Genomic DNA, 9,806 nt, shown 5'->3' on the forward strand with positions numbered 1-9,806 from the left:
GCCGCCACCGTTTATCCTTTGGTGATCGATGGTTTCTGCGTTACGGGACCCGCTGCCCAACACTGTCCGCCCGCCGACGCCTCCGCCTCCGCCGCCCTCTGCCGCTCCACCGAATCCCTCCACGAGGACGAATCTCGCGTCCCGGTGCAAAGCCGGAGAGCTCCGTTGATTGGTTTTTTCGGGGGGCGGGTGACCAGTTTCCGCAATCCCTCAACACATTAAACGCGGGCGCGGGTACCTCTATCGACCACTACACACACACGCTATCTCGCAAGTTCCGGCCTACTAACGCACACACACGCACACAAGACGCAGTTAACAACCCAAAGGAAAAGGTAACGAAACAAAAAAACAGGAGGAAAACAGGAACGCGCACAACACAAACACAAACGCCCGCCTCTGTGGTCAAATACCAACAAACAACCAAAAAAACAGCTTTTTTGACAGCTGAGCGCGATGGCGTTGCTGTTGGTTGCAGCAGCAGCAGCGATGGCTACTACCTGGCCCGATGGCTTTCGACACTACACGGCGATCTCAGCACACACACCACACGCACACTGCTACTACTACACCATCCAAGTACGCATGTCTACTACCAGCGGGACGCTCGTTCGCACGTTCGCTCGCTCGCTCGTTCACCATTCGCTTGACTTTTTTTTTTTCTTGTTTGCTATTTTTTCCCTTTTTTTATCTGCTTGGTTTAATAATATTTTCACTTGCTCCCCCGCCGTAAAAAGCTTTCCGGCAGAATTGTGAAGCGCAAAATCACACAACAACACTTTAATTCACACAAAACGGGCCTGTGACCGCTTCGGTTTCACTATCCAGCCTGCTTCGGTTTCACTAGCTCAGATGACTATTGGACTGTTGGCTGCCCTTTTGCTGTTCTTCTCGCATATGGAAAAGGATGCAGTCGCTGTAACGTTGGCAAGACTACAGCTCATACCATATCGCACACCGTTGGTATTGGGGTCTTCTGTGAACCAAAGCCTTTCTGGCCTTCGCAATCGTCCTGTGTGTCCAGGTCGGAGTTATCATTCGATGCGCCACTGCCTACCGGATAGGGTCTCTGGCTGACTGCTGTCCCCGCGGTTGGGTGTCCCCAGTATGCCGGGCAATCATTTGGTGGCTAACAACAAAACCGCCCTCTACTACGGCTCTACCAGTGGTCGTTGCCGCTCAAGCGGGTTGTGCAGATCGCGCCAACTAACCACAACAACAACAACAACAGCATCCGTAAACATTCGCCGACACCACACGACCCGATGGTTTGAAGATCTCAGGCATGCAGGGCTGCTGCTGTGGACCACCACCGGCTGATGGGTAGTGTGGATGTCGATTCACGCACGCACCGGAACACAAGTTCACACAATCGCGCACGCTTGCAATGCACGGGTTTTTGGAGAAGCGATGGGCCCGAGCTGTAACCAATATCTTTGCTTGTGTGGTTTGCCCTCACACTCACTTTGCACCTTTGCGGTTGTTTTCTTTTTTTTTGCCGATTTCCCCCAAAAACCCCCGATTATTTTCACTTTTCCGAATTTTCACACGATCACACGGCACGCAACACAAACGACGGCGGCCACGACGCACTCGGTAAGCAGCTATTGCCTGCTATGTTAGAGCTCGCTAGAACGGGGTGTGCATATATTGTGCTACTGCTGCTGCTAACAATACAGCGGCGCCACACAACACACACGGTCGAGCACGAGTTGAAGAATAAAAGCTAGGTCGGCCACCGGAATGTGTGTTTTGTGTACGTAAACGCACGAAATTCCCGCGTGCAATCGCTTCGAGTGGTAAACTGAGACTAACATTCATCCGCAACGTTCATTTTGAACGTTGCCCGTTGACAGCACACGCACACACACCAGTGCGGCGGAGAGACCCGCCGTACTCGATTGCGCCGTACACGCTGCGTCTCTTTTCCACCGACGGGCAGCAACGTACGCCACGAAGCGGTGGTTGGAACGAGAGCGCACTAGCGGGCGGTTGTGTAGCGTTCGCTCGCTTGCGCTATCCTTCAACCCCTTTTCTGTACGTGTGCGTACGAGTGCGCTACGGTGCTGCGCTGCTTGCGCTGGAAAGAGACGGCCGGATGGTGCGGGTAAATTTCACCCTCCATTTCCCACTCGTAAGCCACGCCCATTGGCGCTAGCGGAGGGAGACAGCTAGCGGTGTTACGGCGTTTGCGGTTTCTTTCTCTGTACCGGCACGATGTTGACATTTTACAGGGTTGGTAACCGCGTTGCAGGGGTCGCACCACGGTACGGGAAGCGTACGAGCAGTGGAAATTCTTGTATTGCGATACAGGCAGAGCGGTTGCAATTTGTTTGCAATTTGCAATGTTTACCTCCCGTAACAATTGGAATTTAATAAGTAGCGCCTTAATAATCGTTTGTATTGTGTTTTTACTATGAAGTAGTAGTAGAAGTAGTAGTTTATTTGAATTCGAAGCATTAAATGTAATTATGTTTTACAAGTTTTCCTTGCGATAATGGGTTCGACTCTTAAGCTTTCCTCATTGATGTTTTCTGTGTAGCAATTGCTGGATTTTTCGATTTTGTTCTGATGTTGAGTAGTAACGTGGGAAAAATTTACAAAAAAAACCCACAAATTTAATTTTTTTACTATGAAGTAAATTAATAATTTTCGAGTATTAGAGATGATTTTAAATTTTCAATGAAGAATTGAACACATGTTAGTCACAGTTTAAAGACAGTTAAGACAGTTTTTAATACAATTTTCGAATCATTCGTAAGCAAAACTGTGAAGAATAATAATCGTTATAGAAAAAAGCTTATTAATTCGTGCTTACTGTCATCGAGCAGAGCTGATAAAAATGATCAATATTTATATCATGAAGCTTAAAAACATTTAGCAAAACAAATAGACAAGATGTAAAATTACTCAATTAACTATGATCCTATAAAAATTAAAATACATTCCATGAAAATACCAATCCTAACACTTTGTTGATACATTCATGGCAGATCCTGTACTGTCTTCCCGTACTACGGCGTATACGGGGTATGCAAATCGCATGCAAGTTTTGCGCAATCAGCTGTTCGCACTACCGTTCGGCAGCGACGAAAGGACGCAAAAGGATGGCAACATCCTTTCGGCTATGCAATGGCACAGAAGCGAGAATCGTTTGTGGTATCGTTTCTTATTCTAATCGGTTTTCATGGTTGCTACCTGGCAAAATATAGTGACACGTATTCGTAGAGAGAAAAGGAGAGAGAGAGACAGAGAGCTACTGTACAGAGCTTTTCAATGAGCTCCGTTCAGGTCCATTTACAAAACACGACTATACTTCATTGTACCGAGCAACAGTAGCATCAACAACAAAAACACCTTCCACCAGGCAGCTCACAACCGACAGCAGCAGCACGACAGCAAATATTTACAGTAGCACCCCCACCCCAACCAACGCTCACCCACTCCCCACCGGGCTAAAAAAAATGTCTCATTTAATTGAGAAACTTTCCGCACACACACAAAAACAAACCTTCCGATCCACGCAGCGCCGTGTCACACGTTCTTGCCAAATTCGGCTCCTCCGCCCGCCAAAAGGCCCCACACACTCGTAATGATATCCTCTCATCAATGAGTCTTCTTCTTTGGGCTGGCGGGCGGATTTTGGGTTTTCCTCCAGCGACCACATCATCGCTGTTTGTGTGAGTGCACCTTCCTTACCTTCAACCCTGTGTGTGTGTGTTTTTTTGTCCTCCTCTCCTGAGTGTGTGTCAGCTTTGTTGCGTGGGCTTGGCTCTTAATTCTACCAGAAAGGGATGAGGGTCGCGCAAACCGAGGCTATAAAATTATCTTAAACTTTATGCATAAATCTTGCACTCCCCCGAAAAAAAAGCCCCAGCCAGCCAGACACACAGTGGCCAGACACGCGGCAAGTCCCTCACTCTCCCACCTCCGTCTTCCCGACGACCCCAAACGTGTGCGTGTGCAGTTGTCCTTGATCTGGTACCATTTTATCACCTAATTCGCGTACCAAATTGAAGATGCTGAAAGGGTCTGTCTGTGTGTGTTTGCGAGTCCTTTGCTGCTTCATCGTAAAAACGCACACAACATTTAGCTTCCGGACGGAGCCCCACACCACACCGAACAAAATCGGCAGCAATCGGTAGCAGCGGGCTGCAAAACATCGAAAATCGATTTATTTCGTCCGCGCCCCACGGTCGGTCCCCACTTTATTGATTTCCTCCCCCGGTTCTCTTCGCGGTCCCGTCTTGACATTAGAACAACGGTCAGCGCAAGAAGACGCAACGTGAAACGTGTCGCCACGTTCGGTTGCCGTTAGCAACCGCGCGTTGCACGCAAAAAAAAAACCCCCCGAAAGAAAGAACGCAACCTAATACGCCGACCGACCGTTTGCATCCTTTTCCTTGCGGAGAGGATTCGAACATTAAGAACATTAGACGCTTGTTTTGTGTCTTGCTTTTTTGTTATTATTCACAGCCATATTAATCCACACCCCCGAAAAGCCCCTGCTTTGCTCAATCTGCATACTACTGGGAGAGCTACTGGGCAAATTATGTCGTCAACGCGTCGTCGTCGGCTGGACGCAGATCACAGACTAAGAATCAGAAGCATCTTCCATCCCCTAGCCCAAAACCTCCTTCCCAAATGTGAACACCGAGATAAATGGCCAACCGTTACCGGGTGTCATTAAATAAACGGCTACCAAAGGCATTAAAATAATAAACTGACTCTCGGCTACTTGGATGCGTTTCTTTCTTTCGCTTTTTTTTTTCGCGGGGACTGACCAGACTAAAATGCGCACACCAAAGGTGCGATGATAGGCGGTGTTGGTAGGGATCTTGTTCCCAGATCTCCTGCTGCACTTGCACATTTAAATGTCAAACTGTATTTTTTGGAAATGTTAAGAACACAAAATAATTCTAAAGCCACCAAAAAAAACATCTAAATATCATTACAATACTTTGAAAATAGAACGAACTACTCCATCAAACAACCATCCTATCGTCTTCCGTTGTGTGTTTCCAATGCGTATGCCCTCTTGTGAGCAAACCACCAGACCCCCATCAAACTGTCAAACCGGTGCTTGGGAGCTTCCGGCTTTTTTTGTTGTTATGCTCCCCTACCGGCTTTCCACCTCCAAACAAGCAATCGACTCCCGCCACTCCCGGGGCTTGGCGCGCAATCGAGACGCGTGTGCAGAGTTCAGGAAAAGCCATAAACTGTCGTCAATTCAACCATTACGGCTCTGTCTGCGGGCAGCAACACACTGCAAACTGCACACACGCGGGGCAAAGGAATAGTTTGTTTGTACGTTTATTTGTTTATTTGTATCTATTATACCGCCATACTGCCATCCTACCGGATGGAGCGGGTGGCGATTCGCGACTGACTCCAAACAAAGGCCAAAAGGTACGAAAAACCTTCAGAAGATGCCTCCCTCCGTTCCCCCACATAGCCAGTTAGTCGGCTTTTGGCGCGATATTTTTCGACAGACGATAAAAAAACCCCGATACCCACACATGCGGGAGAGTACTTTGGAACGGGGTGGGTTGACAGTGTTTTTTCTTCCGCACCAAAACCTGTAAACTGTTTCCATCCATCATGGGAACACTGTAGAGCTGTAAACAGTTTACTTTTGAAAAAAGTGTTTTTTTGGGGAGACTACAACGCCACTCACAATGTGTTACCCACATTACGCACAGAACTAAACCACGATCGGTGGTGGCGATTCGGAAGCATTTGTTTCACTGAGCAGCTGATAGAGAGACAGTCAGTGGGCGGTGAAGGGGACGAAAAAAAGCACCTTCAGTGCAGCAGACACTGAAAACAAACTCATTTCACACCAAATATGAATTAGCATAAATTTGGAAACATACACACACACACACACTCGCGGCACCAAAACAAGGTGGTGTGAATGCATTCTTCACACTGGCTGCCGAGGTCGGCCCTCGGTCCTCGTCAAAATTGTGTTTTTGTTTGGGTATGTGTATTTCTTTTTTTTTCTTACTTTATTTTACCTGTATTTAAGGAAAGTTCCATTTATTGCTCATTGGAGTTAATGTTTTGTTAACAGTGACAGACATTCTTTGTGTTTTTTTTTCTTCAAATTTATCAATTGATTTAATGTGTTGCTTATTTACTTTGATTTTAAATTATTTTTTAAATTCTTTATATTTGCTTCATTATTTATTTTCACTTTACTATACTTCTCTTATTTCCTCTTTAGCTTTTTATGTAACTGAATGTTTCTTTTACATAAACAAAACAAACAAATACACTTAACTAGCTTCCCATTCCCACTTTCCTAACATCCCAGGTTCATAATAAACATATGACACCGCAGAACAAAACCGAAAAACCAACCTGAAATCCTCCACTTCATACTCACACTCTCCCTCTCTCCCGTTCACATTCTACCGGCGATGCATAAGGGGTGCATAATTATGCATAAATTAGAGCAACATTTGAACCTGCGCCGGAACCTGCCGCCAGCGGCGACGACGACAACAATATGTAAGTGGTTTTGGGAGGTTTTTTTTGTGTGCGTGTGTGTGAGTATTGTCGTTTGTACCACCACAAACCAGCAAGTGGCAAGTGCAATAATTGCGGAAGCGGTATCGGAATTGGGATTTGTTACCCGGGGTCCCGGTGCCCCGCAGTTGCAAATGAGATGAAATGGAAAGCAAAATGGGAAAAATGAACAAGAGAAGGAAAATAAACAAAACAACACAAATAGAACCACTAGAACAATGTTGACAAAGTGAATGTCTAAACAAAGAAGCTGTAATAAATAGACAAAAAAACACATAGCACAAAGCAGCAAAGAGGCAAAACAGGAGAGAGAGATCAACTACTGTTTGACACCTGTTTTTTTGCTTTGATGTGTAAACTTTCCCTACCGACACACTGTGAAGTAGGCTTTGCCTAAAATCTGACACAATACAGATCAAGATCACACCTCCAGATAGTGATCCTCTTATTATTGATGCACTTTTTGGACGTTTTTCAGCTAAATAAAACGTGTTTTACAGTCGAAAGGAAAAAAAACAAAACTCCTCAAATATATCATTAATAATTTATGAAACTAATTTATATATTAAATTAAATAATCACTGGACATTGCCAACCAAACAGTTCCGCTGCTCTAAGGTCCAACAGTTCCAAACCGGCGCACAGTGCAAAAGATCAATCTGTGCAAATGTCAGAAAAGAAACTGCATTTTCTGTGTGTGTGTGTGTGTGTGTGTGTGTGTGTGTGTGTGTGTGTGTGTGTGTGTGTGTGTATGGCTGTACACCTCCTCTGCACCTTCTTCCACGCGACGGCGGGGACGGGGGTGTTTTCGCGCTTTTTAATTTGGCACTGTCTCACCAACGGTTTTTTTCTTTTATTCCTTCTTTGCTCCTTCCCCTTTCGACAGCGTTGTTCACCCCCCCCCCCCCCTCCCGAAAAGCGAAAGAGAGGGAGGGTTTGTGTCGCGTCTCGCCCAGCAGCCACCAGGGCAATAAATCCACCTTCTTCCGGTAATTAATTTTCCGGCTTCTCCTTTGACTTTGCGTGTCACGTTCATTCGCTCCATCCCACCACCCCGGGGAGTGGAGTTTGCCTTCGTAATTCATATGTTTTGTCAAAACTGTGTGGATCGTTTCGTTGATCTGCGCACTGTTGGAGCGCGTTCCATTTCCTCAACCATCCACCACCACCACCACCACCACAAAGAACTAGCTTACTGTGTTCTGCTAACCATGCTGCTGTTAATGCTATATGAAAGTTTCCCTTAACCTTTTGTGTGTGTGTGTGTGTGTGTGTAGTTCGGCGTTAGGTACAGTTTCACTCTCTGGAAACTTTTCGCTTCCTTTCCCTTCGCATTAAACAACTAAACAGCAATCGAAAAATGGAAAATCCCAAAATATACCCCTTCACAAACCTTCCCATGGAACATTCCCTTACACTCGGACCACCATTACTTCGGTGGTTAAGGGGGGTTGAAAACACCAACAAATTTTCAAAAAATAAAGAAAAAAAACTTTTAACCATGTTGTATCAAATGATTTCACTATTCCCTCCCTCAATAGGTGAGGATAGCAATGGCCGGTTGTGAAAGAAGCCCCCTCGAGTCCCGATGTCCCAATGTGTGTGTGTGTGTGTTGGCGGCAGGGTGTACCATTTTCGTACGCAACCCTCAAACCTTACAACAACAAAAAATGCATGCTTTATGATGCATGACACTTTTTTTTTTGGTTTCTTGGCCGTCCCTTCCACCGTTTTGCTGAAAAAACCATCTCGCGCCAGTGGACTTTCTTTCCACTTTCGTTCTGCTGCTGCACTCGATTGAACCCATTTGGGAGGGGGGAGGGGAGGGAGAGTCCTGAAACAACTTGTCCGTCCGAGTACGAGTCGTAAATAACGGGAGCCCTATGTGTGTGTGCACTCCAAACGATGTGCTAATGTAACGAAGACCGTGGCTGGACCATGCAATGCATCAGGTTCGTCATCCTCGAACAAACTTTCACGCTACTCCGTTTTTTTTTTCTCAGTTTCCCATTCCCAACACAAATGATCGCTAAAATGCACTTCCGCATCCACAGAAGATCACGATCAGGGGCCACAAACAGGCTATAGTTCTTATCTTGATGTATTTAAAAATAAACAAGTACCAATACGGTAAAGCCAAAATTTATAATGATTGGCTCTAATCCATCCAATAAGCATTTTTCTAATCAGAATCCTTAGAAGCAATCGTTTCCTTATGGGATTCATGTACTTCCCCTTTCGTATTATGTTGCTTCCATGTTATGGTGGACTCACTATTAGGGCCCTTCTTCAATGTGCAAGGAAGCAGGCAGGGCCGGCACAGTGTCCTCGCTAAGTTTCGCCGGCTTCTTTTCTCCCCGGTACCGAGGCTGGCTCATGCGCACGGTCGAACCTTATTCCCCTATTTCTGTTTTCGCCTGTCAATAATTTTGAATTGAACGGTTTACGTTACTGTGTACTGGATGGATTTTTTTTTCAATTAATAAAATTCCTGTTTAGCAATACGGCCTTTTTGAACCATTCCTCCTGAATAAAACAAAAATAAATTCCTATAAATTAAAAGAAAGGCTATGCGACATTTTTACATAAATTATTAGCTTGTTTAGTCAAATTACTTTCAATTTATCTTTATGTTATAGTTTTGCAATCATTACTTTTGGTATGATATCATTTAAAAATATTTAAAATTGTAAGTACTAAAATCGATTCAACCGATGAGGTTCAATACGAAAACTAAACGTTATAAGTAGTAAAACAACATAATATTTACATTAATTAATAAATAATAGAACTAAAACGAATCAAAACAACAAACAGAACACAAATTTGAAGACAAAGATACTAAAATAATTAAGAAATACACATAAAGGAAAAATAAAAGTAAGAGAAAAAAATATTTCATGTAAACAATCATGTAGAAAAATAGAAAAAGGTAGTAGCTAATAAAAACTTAAATATAAATAGTTTAAAAATAGTCTTTCTGACATCTTCTTCTTCTTCTTTGGCACAACAACCGTTGTCGGTCAAGGCCTGCCTGTACCACTTGTGGGCTTGGCTTTCAGTGACTAATTGATTTCCCCCCATAGCAGGATAGTCAGTCCTACGTATGGCGGCACGGTCCATTTGGGGTTTGTTGTTAAGTCGTACGAGTTGACGACTGTACTACGAGACCGGCTTTCTGACATAATTTAGTTTAAAAAACATAACAATCAATAAAATAAATAAATAGCTAATACAACATAATTGAAAAAGGAGTAGAAAAAAAGATTATA

At 44.5% G+C, this 9,806-nt stretch overlaps 1 protein-coding gene across 1 annotated transcript in view; it reads right to left on the reverse strand.

The window, feature by feature from the left end:
- The window catches only part of LOC120949677 (POU domain protein CF1A), a 1,915-nt gene extending 1,731 nt beyond the window's left edge, over window positions 1-184 (reverse strand). Inside the window, exon 1 of the mRNA XM_040367106.2 lies at window positions 1-184. This exon is cut by the window's left edge and continues 1,731 nt beyond it. The gene's annotated coding sequence lies outside the window, so the exon portion shown is untranslated.
- Window positions 185-9,806: the final 9,622 nt, after the last annotated feature.

Source organism: Anopheles coluzzii, chromosome 2 (assembly GCF_943734685.1).
Source record: "Anopheles coluzzii chromosome 2, AcolN3, whole genome shotgun sequence".
Classification (NCBI taxonomy): domain Eukaryota; kingdom Metazoa; phylum Arthropoda; class Insecta; order Diptera; family Culicidae; genus Anopheles; species Anopheles coluzzii.